The sequence below is a fragment of the Pinus tabuliformis genome, chromosome 8 (assembly GCF_031772625.1).
Source record: "Pinus tabuliformis cultivar Carrire ecotype Pingquan chromosome 8, CPIR1, whole genome shotgun sequence".
NCBI classification, from domain to species: domain Eukaryota; kingdom Viridiplantae; phylum Streptophyta; class Pinopsida; order Pinales; family Pinaceae; genus Pinus; species Pinus tabuliformis.
The window spans coordinates 1,720,922,031-1,720,938,415 of NC_142294.1; positions in this window are offsets into that span (position 1 = coordinate 1,720,922,031).

Genomic DNA, 16,385 nt, shown 5'->3' on the forward strand with positions numbered 1-16,385 from the left:
TGAGGATTCCCTCCAAAACCTTAGGATCCTCATTGAGGATTCCTCTCAAAACCCAGGATCCATATAATATGGTCAGTCTTCATAGACTTACCAGCAGAGCTGACATCAAAACCCCACCTGTGATGTTAGTCCTTCTGTAAGTGAGGAGGAGGAAAAACAAGAAGAAGAAGATACAGAGCTAGATGGGGATGAGATGGATGAAGAGAAGAAAATAATATAACGAAACATGATGAAGCAAAGAGAAGGAGGATGATGCTGAAACAAAGAAGGAAACAAAGGAAGAAAATGATGGAAATGAGAAAGAACAACAAGAGAAAGAAGATAAGAAAAATAGAGAGGAAGAAGGCATTGAAACAAAAGGGGAAGAACTGCAAGGAGGAGTCACTAGGGTGCCTCCAGCAGGCCCTGAGAGGGAGGCAGAAACTGCCCTCACTGCTCTCAGTACCCCAGTCAAGAAAAAAGGGACAAGAAGGAGGCAAACCCCTCTATAATTGTTCAGAACAAGAAAGGGCACAAGAATCAAGAAAGGGAAGCCACAAATATCAACAAAGATCCCTATTGAGATTTAAGATTCCCCTACACCAAGAGATAAAATTCTTCCCTAATTCACCAATCACCTATGTAAGGAGGCCTAGTACCAGATAAACTTCCTTAAAGGGTAAGGCCATCCTACAGGCTCCATAGAAATGGCACCAAAAAAGTGATGAGCGTCAGTATTGAGGTGACGCGATAGCCGTTGGATCAAGAGACTGATTGATGGTGGAGATTTGGAGCACATAAAGTATTGGGGTGATGCGATAATCTTTGGATCAAGAGAAAGATCGACGGTGGAGATTTGGAGCGCATAAAGTATTTAGGGTGACGCGATATCATTGGATCAAGCTAGACAGTTTCACGGTGGAGATTGGAGCACATAAAGTCAATAGCTTAGAATTGAATCGGACGGTGATTGGTCAGGTTTGCTGTGGATCGGATGGTAAGGAAATCTATGGGTATAATCTGATCAAGATGTGTTTTATTAGCATCTGCTTAAGCATTTCTTGCTGAAGGAAATGAGCATATGAGCAAAAAGTGATGGAAAAATATGAAAATGAAATGAACCATGTATTGAACCAAGACAACGAACTCTGTGCAAAAACTCCTGGCTAACCTGCTAATTGAAAGAAGGCACAAATGGAAGCAACTAAAACACAACCAATCTACTCTACATTGTTGTAATGGAAATACGACTATTAAGCAAATGAACGATTAAACCATGAACCTATGCTAGCATACATATACAATAAAGATGAGCTTTGGCTACTAGGGTTGGGCCCTAACCCACGAACTTCTGCCCTCTGAATTAACTCTATGTTGTCTCAAAACAAAACACACTCTTATTATCGAAACCATGGATTACATAAAAAAATTGTCACAAGTCTTACAGCTCGAAAATAAAGTAGAGTTTTTACAATCCAAAAATCTGATCCTACTAAGGTCCTAGGCCTCTCTACTTAGGCATCTGAAGTCTCCAATGATCTTCCTTAAAAATAGGGAGGCTCGGCTCCCAACATCGAGATAAACTGGTGCTTTGAATTTCATTTACTCGGTTGCCTTCTAGTCCTCATGATTTTGGTTATTTGCACTCCGAGTTGATGGAGGAATATTCAAATGGAGGGGCAGTAAATGAGGAGGATTTGCCTCCTATAATTCCTCTCTCTTGTCCCATTCAAGTTTTGACCAACGTCTTTTGCCAATTTTTCTTTCTTTTATCCTTTAATCCTGCATCAAATGCACATTAGACCACAAGGCAAAATATCCAACTCTAAATCATCTCATAAACAAAATATAATCAAAAGTATGCAATAAGTTGTGAGAATAGTTGGTCTGACTAAGCTAGGAGGTGAATTAAGGCCATATCATTACCCAATGATGAGGCTTTCACTATCCATGGATGAGAAGATTCCATAGTGCTTGATGTAATCATGTTTACCTTGGAAAAATTATAAGGAAAATTTGATGAAGTCATCGCAAAGGTTCATATAATTAATGAGCCTTTGAGTAAACCAACACCATTATCTCCATAAGGAGAATTCACTTTGCCGACAAAACGTATGCTACCCATAGAGATAGGATCTAAAGTTTAGTAAGACAACTAGTCTACTTTGACAATTTTTCCTTTATGAGGAAATTGTATCATTCGAAACAACGACAAGACCATTCTAACATAACATAGGTCCAACTTCAACCAAGAAAATGGTTGTAATCTAGCTGAGCATATACAACTTCAACTTCGATTGCAACCATTTTTCCCTCTAGCTCTAAGGGAAAATCGTTCAGGGTCCCATATGGACGAAAAACCTCTTTCATCAAAGGCCTTCAGAGTGGTAGGCGATTGATTGATGTTGAAGAACCTAAATATTTCCAACAAGAAATCTACATAATTCACTTAGAAGCTCCTTCACCAACAACGGTATGAAATACTCGTCTAGTTTTAACAAAAACTAGAATTTAAGTTGATGAGGGAGTCTCGAGATATGACTCTCAAGATAAAATATAATTAAGTTATAATCCTATAAATCAATAGCTCCTATAGCTGACAATAAAATCTTTCAATGTGTTGGGCATGTTTGCAGCACCTCCAGACTAATATTGCGGAAAGAGACATCCCTAGGTCTTCGGAAATGTTATAATTTTGTGCAGTTCCAGCGTGCGGGTTGCAAGCTGGTTTTCGAAGAACACTTTGGTAGGTAGTCGAATCATCATGTCAAGATTTGGATTCTCGATCTATAATGGTTTAGAAGGAGAAGGAGGAATTGAATTGGAAGGTTGACCAGACGAACTAGCCTCATTTCCTTTTCGATAGGATACTTGGACCATGTTCAAACAATTGTTTCACAGCTTGTTCCAAGTTCTTCTCAACCACCTTTTCCAGGAGTATCACAAATGACCATTCCAGTAACCCTCAAAATATTTGTTCCTCAGACTACTTAGGCAATCCTGCAGGCTTCTTCTTATCATATTTTTCCTATGTTCCAATATATGCCATAGATTCCTATCAGGCAACCCATTTTCAGAATAGTGCAAACACCTTTTCAAGGTCAAGCTTTCCAAAGTTCACGTTTTCAAGGCCAAGATCACTGGGTTCCACCCTTTTAGGGACAATTTTTTCAAAGTCCACCTTTCAAATGCCAAATTTCCAAAACCCACATTGTTAAGGTTAATTCATTCAAAGCCAACCTATTCAAGTCAATTTGTTCAAGGTCAACCTTTGCAAGCACAACCTGTGGAGGGGAATATTATTTATGTCAAATGGGTGAAGCTCAACCTTTCCAGAGTTAACCGTACCCTGGTCCATACTTATCAAGTCCCTATTCAACTCAACCCGGTATGGTTAGCCTGGTTACCCTAGTGGAATTTCAATTCCAACTACTCAGGCTATTCCAGGATATCCTAGATATCTGCCTCCAGGGTTGGTCATAACCCGTAAAGGTTATCAAACTTTACCACAGACCCTAGATGTCAGTTACCATTTATTGCAATGCTAGATCTACCAGATTTATCCCGATTAACCTCGATCCTATTTATTATTATCCTTTTGGGTCAGAAATTCGTACCAAGTTATCAAGTTCAAACAATTGTTGAATAAGTCGTTAAATCGGTTGTTGAATAAGTTTTTTGAGGAATTCCTTGAACAGCTTGTTGGAAAATTGTTTGAGGAATTTCCTGAACAGGTTGTTGAATAGATACAACAATACTTGGAATGGATATTTGAGGAATAGTTTGTCCATTAGGTTGAACAGGTGATAAAGTAGCACTTGTGGAGCACCTAGACCATACTGTTGATTTAAGGCAAGATTCCAAATTGTGTTCGTCAGGATATGGAGTACCAATTAGGTTTGATTTATAGTAGCTTGACCTAGGTTGAGCTGAGGTATCTAACCATAAGTTTCGGTAAAAGTTTGACCCCACAGTAGTAGGTTTTCCTCCAGATAGAGGATAAGGTGGTTTCCCTCTATGATGGTGATAAAAGCCATTCGTGGTTACTTGAGGGTTACTTGAATTACCAAAAACCATGTGAATATGTTGATTTGTTGCCTTAAATGCTTCAGGCATGGAAGTAATGCTCTAAATAGTAGATGTAGATAAACCAGATGACCAAGTAGAACATTGGGGAGAAGAAGAAACTCCTGAAAAAGTCCCAGTAAGTGACTGATATCCAGGAGGAACTCATGGACCATCGTACAACAGTGATTCCAGGGAGCTAGTAAATATGGATGATCAATAGGTTCACTCCCAATAAGAATTTTTGACATATTTACTTCTGGTATTAAAATGAAATGTAAATGTGTGGCGGTGACAAATTCTGACCTAAAAACACAAAGTTGTAGAATACCAAGAATCAGGTTAGAAAGGAGAGAAAAGAAATATTTGGTCAAAAGTTTAGTACTAGTTATTGGAGTATGAGGTGTCTCTGTTTCTTCGGTAACATCTTCAATGCTAATTTAACTTAGGAGGTAATTCATTTGTTACTATCAACTTCCTTTAAGGTGAAGGTGGCTTAGGAGTAGCAGCTAAAACAACCGAAGGTAATTTCGGTTGAGAAAGTTAAGATTTAGGATGTTCTACGTCTATTTTGGTAAGTTCAGTTTCTAAAAATCACTAGTGTCAGGTTGTGTGTGAACTACTTCAGTAATCTCTAGACCTGAGTGAACTAAGATGATTCTACTTCCTATGTTGGATTCAATTCAGTTTCTACTATCTCAGATTGTAAAATGTTGATGTTTCAAGTTCATCTAAGGCTTTTGATCTTGTTGACTTTGACCTTTCAATTTTTATATTTTCCAAATGATTTGGTCTGTATTTAGGAGGTTGAACACGCATTCTGCATGATTTTTTATGGTGATTAAGCCAAGGTTAAAATTTATCACAAAATTAAACAATATTCACAATCCAATCCTAAGGCCTCTAAAAGTAAAACAAACAATTAGCACATGCTAAAAATCTATGGATTCAAACGATGCAAACAAGCTTTTCAAAATGAAATCACTAGTTGGTAATGAAATTCAACGTTGTAGAAATTAAAGTGAAAATTTGTTGTAGATATGAGTGAGTGGAACTAGTTACAACGATAACCTACTTAATGAAACAATCTGGTGTAAGTAACTTCACTTATGCCATCTCGAGCAAAGATTACCCTCCAAAACGTACAAGTTATTCTAGTCAAAATTTGTTCCAAATACAGTAGGACCTTCCCTCTGCCATCACCTCGAGTAATAGCCCTAGGATTATGATCACTAAGGTTACCAACTACAAGAATTCTACTAGGCGGGGTAGTCGTATATTGGATGTACATGCAAGGAAGAGTAACAAAGTTCAATCCCCTTGAAAGCTCCTTGATGAGCCCAAAAATGGGTAACTTATTGGGCTCATTTTACCTATTGTTCTTCATCAATACACCATTTTTCATAGTTTATGCATGTTTTTTGAGTATATTTATGTTAGTTGAATGAATAAGAATAGTCACTTGACCAAGAAGGCTAACACGTGGTTATTGCAGATTTTTGGACAAATTTTTGAACCAAGGCCAAGCATTTATGAGCCAGGTGATAGCCAAGCATGAAGGAACAAGGGTGAGGATTCGTAGGAAGGGTGTCTCCTGCACTAAATGGCCCCTTCCTCGAATTCTCCACCTCAGCTCGAAGTTTAGGAGGCCGCTGAAAAGGATTCCCAAGGGCAGCCAAGCAGTTTTGTGTAAAGTGACTGATCACTGGCAGTTCAAGCAGTCGAGCCCCTCGAGTTAAGGAGGGTTGTTGGAGACCCTCATAGTGCATAAATAGGAAGGCTTCCAACCTTCATAGGGTTACTTTTTGAACATTTGTATTGTGCACTCTAGTGCTGCTTGTTTTCTGGTTCACTTGTGGAGCTTTTGTTGTAAACATTTCTATGACATGGTTATTTTTTGAATAATGGAGATCAATTTCATTTTGCTTCAATTCTGAGCTTCTTAGGGCCTGTAGCTCTTGGAGTGGGCCCAACCCAAGTGCCAGGACCTCCTCTGTGTACTGTTACATGTTTTTTGTTGCCTTTAATTAATTTCTGCTAGTAGGCTACAATCTCATTTGGTTATTTAGTCCATTTTTGATGATAGAAATAGTTTCTCATGTTCTGATCGATTTGATAAGTTGATAACAGAGAAAATATTCAGAAAAGAGGCTAACAAGCACCCCTGATCTCATCTCTCCCTTTGTGGGATCATGAGCTGAGACTAAGGTGTCCTTGCTGCCCCCAAAAACACTGTCTTTGCTTCATCATGCAATTATTAGTGTTAGATTCTCATTTGCAGAAGTTGATACCAGTTGTGGTTACATGCTTAGGTTCATGATTGCTTAGTGTGCATAGCTATTTCACCTGATTTCGTTGCAAATAAACTTCTATTCATTTCCTTTGCTGTGATTTAGGTCAGATTAGGTTAACGTAGCTAGGTGCTTGGTTTTCTGAGTCTTTGTTTGTTCAGTTGGGAAACAACTTGCAGAGCACTTGTAATACCTCTCTGTCTACCCTTACTCCATCAATCCCACCTGCTCCATCCTCTAACTCGGATTCTTGCCTTACATTTGCCACGTTTTCTCACTTTGCCCTAATTCCTACGTTCTTGTGCAACATTACTTCTTCTGTCTTCAAACAAACCCAATCGCCTTAACCACTCCTCATCCTCATTCACCAAGCCCTGGACCTCCTCACAACCTTAGCTCACCTCCATACCCACTTCTTCACCTTTCTACCACCATCAACCCTTCAATAATCCCTTTCAGAACATCCTGTAGAAGCTACAGTACATCCTGTAGAACCCCTGCAGACTTCCTGTAGAAGCTCACGAAAGCGGTTTCTTGAGATCCGATCACTGTGAAACTCTCTAGAAGGGCGCTAGGGACCCCTTAGGCCCTCTTCTCACCTTCCCAACCTCCTGCAGGCATTTCCTTTTTCCAATCAACCTCTGCACAGAAAAAAAAAAAAAAAAAAAAAAAAAAAATAGTCAAAGCACACGCATAATAACTCTGTGAAATTACTCAAAAATGAAAAAAGATGTTTTCTTCATATTTATCTTCATAAGTAGCTTAGTCACATGCATTTTACCTTTCTAGAAGTCAATGACATCCATTTCTGTAGCTTTCATCCTTTTCCTTGCACCAGTAGGGTTAGTCGGTAAAACTAGGGTTTTCTAGGGTTTGCATTTCCTTTCAGCTTTCCGCTTCTTTTTGCAAGTAGATTAGCCTCCTTTGAGTTAGCTTTCATCCATCAGTTAAAAGCTTCTTCTAAGATCCCATAGAAGTTGGCTTAAGCTCCTAGCGGACTTGTGCCAGATGATCAAGTGACAGTCGCAGCAAGAGCTAGTACTTGCGCATATAGCACCGTTGCTTCCATGTTTGTTACGAACAATCGGGTTGATAAAAGTAAATAAGGGAGTCCCAGGAGTTGCAACATTATTGTTGCAATACTGTAGCCCACCACTCCTCAACATGGTTAATTGGAGGTTTACTTTCAAGTGACCCCAAGTACCTTTCGACAACTTTGTAATACGTGTAAATGATTGTACCATAGCCAATGAAGTGGGTACGATCACTTAACAAGGTCTAATATGATCTTGTGCTTGACGCCTTTATAAGGGGGTCTTCCTAGAGGGAAATTGAAATAATTGGATTTATCTCCCTATCGCAATATTCTAGTGTTTTCCTATAGCTTTGGAATGTTTACTCACTTCCCTATTAGAGACCCAAGAATAAAACTTTTTAAATTTATTTCAATTAGCGTTGATTTTAATAGTTGTTGTTACGCAAAGGTAATGGATGTGAACTTGATGAAATCATGACTTGATGCAATCCTAATGCAATTGAAAATGATGATATGAAATTTTTGTTTCAGTGAAAATCTATCTAAGGTAGGGAAATAGTTTTTCACTTTTTCAACTAAAATATAAATAGAAACTCAAAAACCCACTATAATCTTTTCCCTGAAATGAAAATAACCAATTCCAAATCACACAAATATTGAAAACAATTTCAAATCTTCACTTTGCCCAATAACACAAGTAAACAAGAAATATCTCTTTTCATACAAGCACTTAGAAATTCGAACAATGCAACAAGAAACCAATGATGAATAACAATGAAATTTTCCCTAATTGAATGCTACAACTTTTCTTGCAGTAACTAATTCATTTCATGAACACTTCCAACAAATAAAATAAAAAATAAAAAAATTTCATACCAGAACTAGCATATGAATTGTTTTCATAAACCAAACCTAATCTTGTAAATCATTCACTTTGGCATACAAAATAATTTTTGCAAAAATAAATCTAGAATTAGAACCTAATTTAGTCGATAAAAGAAAGATAGACAGTCAGCTCAACAAGACCAATAAATTTCTCTCTTGACAAGTCGGACATTCATGAGACAAGACAACCCTAATTTCCAAAATAAGACCAATCACAAGCAAAAAGAACAATAACATTGAATCAGATTGAAAAACACTCATAGGAGGTTCAAACAGGTGTAAAATAGTAGGAAGAAACAAAAATTTTGGATTTGAAGAGCAAATATGGGATTTTTTCAAAATTTCCAGGCATGTGTGTAGGCTCTGGAGTAAACCAGTGTGCATGCACTCTGTTGCTAAAAGTTAAGTGTGCATAAATGTGCACTTTTGCTAAATTAAAAGTGCGCACAGTGGGGAAATTCAAGAAAAATTAAAAATAAGCCAAATCAAGCCCAAAATCCAAATTTCTAAACTTTCCATACTCTCAACGCTTGTGCAGCAGTTTGAAAATATCAAACAAGGAAAAAGAAAGAGATTGAAATGATTCCTTGGCGGAGTGGCCAATTTGTTATGTGGACAAATCCCTCTTACAGATAAGAGTGATCTCCCTAGACTTCAAAGAAACCTAGTAATAAACACTTAGTGATTTCTACCTTAAGTTCTGACCATTTAAAAACAAATGGAATGAAAGAGGATTCTTACCAGTATAGCGAATTGATTGATGAAGTACCTCTAAGATTTTGATCATTCGCTCTTTGATGATCTAAATGTCCTTTCGTCGCTCTCAACAAATTTTTCAGAATGTCCTAAAAGAGATCTACAATGATAGAGACAAAGAAGAGATCAAAGCATACAACATATAATCAAAGAGATAAATTAACTAATTAACCAATTATAAATGTGAACTGATTAATTATAAAACCAAAACTCATGTAGGTGATCAAGGAATCCTACAAATTATTTCAATGAAGATGTAATTCAGAAAAACCTTACAGCCATGTAGCCTTGATGTAGCAAGCCCCTCCTGTAATCTGCAACCCTCTCCCTTGCCATAAAATCCTTCCAACCTAATCTCAATAGCATAAACCTACTTCCAACGATCCTCCTCCAATTCTTAGACCTGTAGTGGCTTTATAGCCCAAGAATGGGAAGTTATGGATCCATCCTTCAAAGGATGAGATCCACTATTAGTGGGATAGAGGTACCACAAAGGAAGGGGAGTTACTCCATGATTTGAGGAATCAACACTGAATAGGCACTCATTCGAAGCTTGTTGGTTGGGATAGGTGCTACCAACAATTCTTCTAGACTTTACTTTTTATTTTTACGCATTTCAAGTCATGTTCGTAAGTCATAATAGAAGATAGTGTGTACTTATGCTCAGATAATAATGTTCTTCCCTACGTATATGCAGGAATCATCTAGGAAACTGCGAACATAACCAAAATCAAGGTTTTTTACTATAGGATCTAGAAATTCCACTTTATTTGGGACAATTTAGTTCCAAACTCTACAAGGTAATTCTCTGGAACACATGTGTGGATAGAAAGATATCCAAATTGATAGTCATTCTCATAATGCGACAAAATGACGTGTAAAAAATTCACTAAGGTTCCAGATGGAATTCTCCTTCTAGTTCCACCTATAATATAGACCAATCAATAACATGATCAACATCTTTCACATATATATTAAGTAATGAAACATGGAAAACATCATGGAATTTCACTTTTGGAGGCAGTGCAAGTTTGTCGGCCACTTGTCCAATCTTCTCAAGGATATCGAAAGGCCCACAATACTGAGGTGCCATCTTTGCACATGACCCAATCCTCAAGGATCTATTCTTGGGCTTGATGCACAAATAGAATTGTTCCCCAACCTTAAACTCCTTAAATACCTTGTGTTGATCCACATAAATTTTCTATTTGTCTTGGTTTTCCTTTAGATTCTTCTTGATAACCTGCATTTCTTGTTCCATTTATTCCAACATGTCTGGTCCTGTCAATACCTTGTTCAACAGATCACTCCAACTGATGTGAGTATTACAACTTCGCCCATACAGTGCCTCAAACTGACTCATCCTCAGTGACTCCTGATACTCATTGTTTTAAGAAAACTAGAATAGTGGAAGATACTCTTCTCAATTTCACTGCTGATGCATCACATACATTCTCAACTTGTCCTCCAGAATCTTTTTCACCCTCTCTATTTTTCCATCTGTCTATGGATGATAATTTGTGTTGAAGGCAAACTTTGTACCCAATCCTACAAATATCTCTTTCCAGAACCTAGAAGTGAACTTGTCATCCCTATCTGACACAATATTCTTCAGAACACCATGTAACCTCACTATGTCTCTGATTATGACCTATGATACCTCACTAGATGAATAAGTATATTTCATTGGAATTAAGTGCGCTACCTTATTCAACCTATCAATTACAACCATAATAGAATCATGTTGTCTAAATGTCCTCGCAAAACTTGTAATGAAATCCATGGAAATAACCTCTCATTTCCACTGTGGTATCAGAATCAGTTGTAGTAGACCACATGGATGCTTACACTGTACTTCTACTTATTGAAAATACAAGAATCTAGCCACAAATTTTGCTACTTCCCTCTTCACATTCGACTAATAATAGAATTTATTAACCGTTGGCAATGTTTTCTGATATCCTGGATGACCTGAATATGACCTAGCATGAAATTCCATCAAGATAAGCTTCTTCATCTCACTGTTGTCCAACACATAGATCGTGTCCCTAAATATGACCAAACCATCTACTGTGAGACGATATTCCACATCCTGATCACCAGTAGCTTGCTGCAACCTATGCCTAAACTCCCTATAATTGTCATCCTACTAACCTTCCTGCAAGATACAATCCTATAAATCTATCCCATATGAACTCATAACTGATATGTGATTCACATGCATTGTTCTTCTAGGAGCATCTGCAACACTATTCTCTTTCCCTTTATTGTACCTGATCTCAAAGTCAAAACCATTGATCGTGGCCAACCATATAGCCTTCCTAGCATTCAGATTTGTTTGGTCAAATAAGTATCTCAATCCACTATGATCGCTCATCAATACAAACCTCCTTCCAAGAAGATAGTGTCTCCACATCTTCAAAGCACGGATGATTGCTGCTAACTCAAGATCACATGTCACATAATCTTTTTGTTCTCATTCAATTTACTTTATTCATAACATACCAATTGTCCCTCCTGTTATCCAAATCGTGGGGGGAGACCCCCAAGATCTAAAAAATTGAAATGGATCTTGGGGGGGGAGGCCCCCAAGATCTGAAAAATTGTAATGCTAAAAAGAAAAGGAGATAACAAACATAAAATAAAACCACAAAGAATTTTTTTATTATTATTAAAATAGATAATAATTGTAAAGGCTACATTGTGGTGGACAATCTATCCTTTTACAAAATGTGATTTGTTACTTATAGCCTTCTTTTGTTACAATACTGCAAGTAAATTCCATGGGTGGGTAAATACCATGGGTGAATGAATACCATGGATGGATGAATATCATGGGTGGATGGCACTTACAATACCATGGGTGGATGCCACTTACAATACCATGGGTGGATGCCATTTTCCATTCGGATCATTCCTCCCTCCTTAAGAAGCAATGGTCCCCATTGCATGAAGCTCCCTCCTCAGAATCATTTGCTGAATATGAAGAGCCACTAAAGAGAAGGGTTTTGTGTGGTTAACTCAAATTGTGGTGAACGAAAATCTGAGGATAGAGATACCTTGTAATTCTTGTGACTAATTGTGATACTGAGAGTTTGCGCCCTAGAAAACAGACTTCGATGAAGTGTGAGTTTGTGGATGAAAAATAACCATGAAAAAAGAATATCCAAGGATATAAATACCCTATAATTCTTGTGAACAGTTGTGATACTAACAGTGTGCGGCCTAGCAAATGGACTTCGAAGACAAGTATTTTGTGTGGTTGACCCATGACCATGATGTTGACTATTAATGAAGGAGCAAGTGCCTACATAGTCTAGGGTGGGAGGGATCATCTCAAAAGAACCCAATCCAGATGTTGCTATGATGAAACTGAATAATGTGAAGCAGGTGCCTACTAAAGTGGGGTGGGAGGGTATGTCTCCAAAGGGAACCCACTTCGAATGCTGCTCCAAATATAAAAACTAATTTAAAATGGACATGATTCAGCCATTATAACTCAGAATATTTATTATAGCCTGTTTTGGAAATAGAATGACCATTTTGCATCTTCCCGTGTGATTGAAATCCCTATCTGGACACTCTGGAAACTTAGATTCATGGTACAATTGTCCCGCCGTCACGAAAGTTTTGAAAAAAAAAAAATAGTTGATTTTAAATTAGCGATATCTCCCTCATCTGAACTCTAATTCGACCAATTATTTTTTTAAATTGGATGATTTTTCAAGAGGAGCTCAGATATGCAATATATTTTCTAAATTTCTGCATAAAAACTGAAAAAATGATAGGATATCCACCGTCCATGAATTGTCGTTAGAAAAATTTCTGCAACACCACTGCTTTTAAATCAGTGATATCTCCCTCATTCGGACTCCGATTCAACCAAGGTTTTTTTTTTTTTTTTTTTTTTAGTATTTTTTCACAATGAATCCAAATCAGTTATTTGTTTTTATAAATTTTTCACTAAAATTTTCAGATCTTATCTACAACCTCGCCGCCGAAAAAATTCCTTCAAAAACATGAGAAAAATATAATTCTTCCTGCTTTACCCAATAAAGTGCTTTGTGGAGGTCGTATCATGTGCATGAACTTTGTTGAAGATTTCTGAAAAACATTGAAACTGAAATATTCATCAAACCCTGATTCCCATGGATTCGTAACCTGAATCTGATACCATTGATCCAGATCTTGGGGGGAGGCCCCCAAGATCTAAAAAATTGAAATAGATCTTGGGGGGGAGGCCCCCAAGATCTAAAAAATTGCAATGACAGAAAGAATAGGAGAGAACACACAGTAAATAAAACCACAAAGAAGATTTCTTTTATTAAAACAAATAAAAACTGTAAAGGCTACATTATGGTGGACAAACTTTCCTTTTACAAAATGTGACTTTTTTACTTATAGCCTTTTTTGGTTACAATACCATAGGTAAATTCATGGGTGGATAAATAACATGGGTGAATGAATACCATGGGTGGATATCACTTACAATACCATCGGTAAATTCCATGGGTGGATAAATAGCATGGGATGATGAAGACCACAGGTGGATGCCATTTACAATACCATGGGAAAATACCATGGGTGAATGAATACCATGGATGGATGTCACTTACAATACCATGGGTGGATGAATATCATGGTTGGATTCCACTTACAATACCATGGGTAAATTTCATGGGTGGATGAATCCCATGGTTGGATGCCATTTTCCATTCGGATAATCCTACATCAAGACTCCATGAAGTCCTCCCTTGCGGGCATTTGTACATACCACAAACTCTTTATCTAGATCTGCAACCTTTAGAACTGAAGCATTTGTCAACAGTTGCTTCAACTTCTCAAAACTTGTTGCACATTTCTCTGTCCATTCAAATTTCTTACCTTTCCTTTGCAATGAAGTGATAGGATAAGCAATCAGTGAGAAGTTCCTGATGAACCTCTTATAATAACCTGCCAACACCATAAAAGACCTTACTTCATCCACATTCCTAGGATCTACCCATTCCATGGTAACTTTTACCTTTTCTGGGTTCACTACTATGCCTTCCTTGGACAACACATGCCCCAAGTAATGTGCCTTAGTTTGAAAGAAACCGCATTTGCTAATCTTGGCATACAACTAATTCTCTCTTAGCAATCTCAATATTGCTACTAAATTTTTGGCATGCTCTTCCTCATTCTTAGATTATATCAATATATGAACAATGAATACAATTAAAAAGTTGTCCTAATAAGGACACAATACACTATTCATCAAGCACATAAAAGTAGCTGGAGAATTATTCAAACTAAAAGGAACTATAATGAACTCATAATGCCCATACATGGTCCAAAAAGCAGTCTTGTAAATATCCTCATTTTTATGCATACCTGATGGTATCCTGATCTCAAATCAATCCTCGAGAACTTTGTTTCTCCCTTCAATTGATCCAACAAACCATCCATCCTCAACAACAGATATATGTTCTTGATGGTCACCTTGTTCAACTGACTACAATCAATGCATATCTTGAGAGTGTCATACTTCCTCTTCACAAACAATACCAGTGCACCCCACATTGACACACTTGGCTTGATGTATCCCTTGTCAAGCATTTCCTTCAACTCAACTTCAGTTCCACTAACTTTAGTGTGCTCATCATGTATATTTCCTTTGATGCTGGTGTTGCTCCTGGTACAAACTCAATAAAAAATTCCACTTCCCTATGAAGTGGTAACTCTAGAATCTTTGTAGAAAATACATCTTGAAACTACTATAGAATTGGGTACCTGTTTAATACTTCCACATCCTTACCTTTATCACTGGAGATATGTACTGCAAACAACAAACACCCTTTCTTGTGACTGCACTTTACCTACACAGTTGTCACCATTTTGACTGATGTATCCTTCTTCTTACCCTGCAAGATTGTTTGTTCTCCATTGTCATCCAAGCACTCAATAGCCTTGTCATAACATTCCACCTTAGTGATGCGAAGATAGAACAATTTCATACCCAACAATATACTTTACAATCCCAGCGGAAAAAAAATTAGATGTGTTGATGCAGGCATACCATTCAGTTCAAATTCACATGCTCTTACCCAATGTTGAACCCTTTTCTTTGTACCTGTAGCCAACTGCACTAACCAATACTCTGCATGCACTTTCTTATTCAAACCATACTTATCCACCTAGTCAATATTAACATAACTATAATTATATCTAGAGTCAATCAAAATAGAAACAAATTAATCACAAAGCATACCTTCCATCTCAATAATAGATGGCTAGTGCTACACCTGCCTATTATCCAACACTGCATAAATCCATGGAATATTCTGCCCAACATCCCCCACTGTCTATGCATCTTGAGCAATGTAAATTTGTGGTCTGCCATCTTGATGTTGTGGATAATCTCTCCTGCGATGATATTTGCCACAAGTCCAACACTGTAAAGGCTTTTTGCCATTGTGTAACAACCCCCCTCCTACATATACATAAGTAATTGACCAACCAGGGTAAACATGTGACGAGGGGTTACTGTGATGAGATTCAACCTCCTATGCGACCTTATGGAAGTGGAATCGATGGAAACACAACATATAGACCTTCCACATCAACAACATGACTCCTAGGAACCAACCCAAGCTCTTAGGTAAACATCCCCTAGGTCCCACTAATTTTTAGACCAATTAACTCTTGAAATCTCCCATGATATGGGCATACCTGCATCTACAGTGCTCAGGATGCCCCCACAACATGGCATGCCACCATCCAAGGACTATTTTTCTCAGTGATGTGGCAGCTTCCCTGGTATTTGAACCACTTTTTCAGGCCCAAAGCTCAGGTCACTGCCCAGAACTAAATTGTACCTTCAGAACATAAGGATAATAGTGGAATGATGATACCACTGAAATTACCTGAACAAGACTTTGACTTGACCCCTACTAACCATGACAAACATTTCGTCAAAAATATCACAAATTTGTAATCTACAGGTGTAAACAATAGATTTAAGCATAGTGATCTCATACTTATTTGAGAATCGCTAAGAAACATTGTTCCCTTATATCATTAGTCACATTATCATCTATTAGGTCATAGATATATTTTTATTCATTTACCAATCAAAACATGAGGAATCCATACATCATCACTGTAATAATACATGCTTATAACCAACATAATAAAAACAAAAATATCAAGGATACATAAGCCATAAAATCCATATATAAGCCAATACATTTATACATGCAAAATCCAACCTGGAATGGGACTACCACGTTCCACCCGACCATAGAATGGCTAAGCCAATTCTCTCTTCAACTATTCACCCCCATGCCATATTCCAAGCATGAATGTGGGACTAAAAACCAAAAGAACCAACT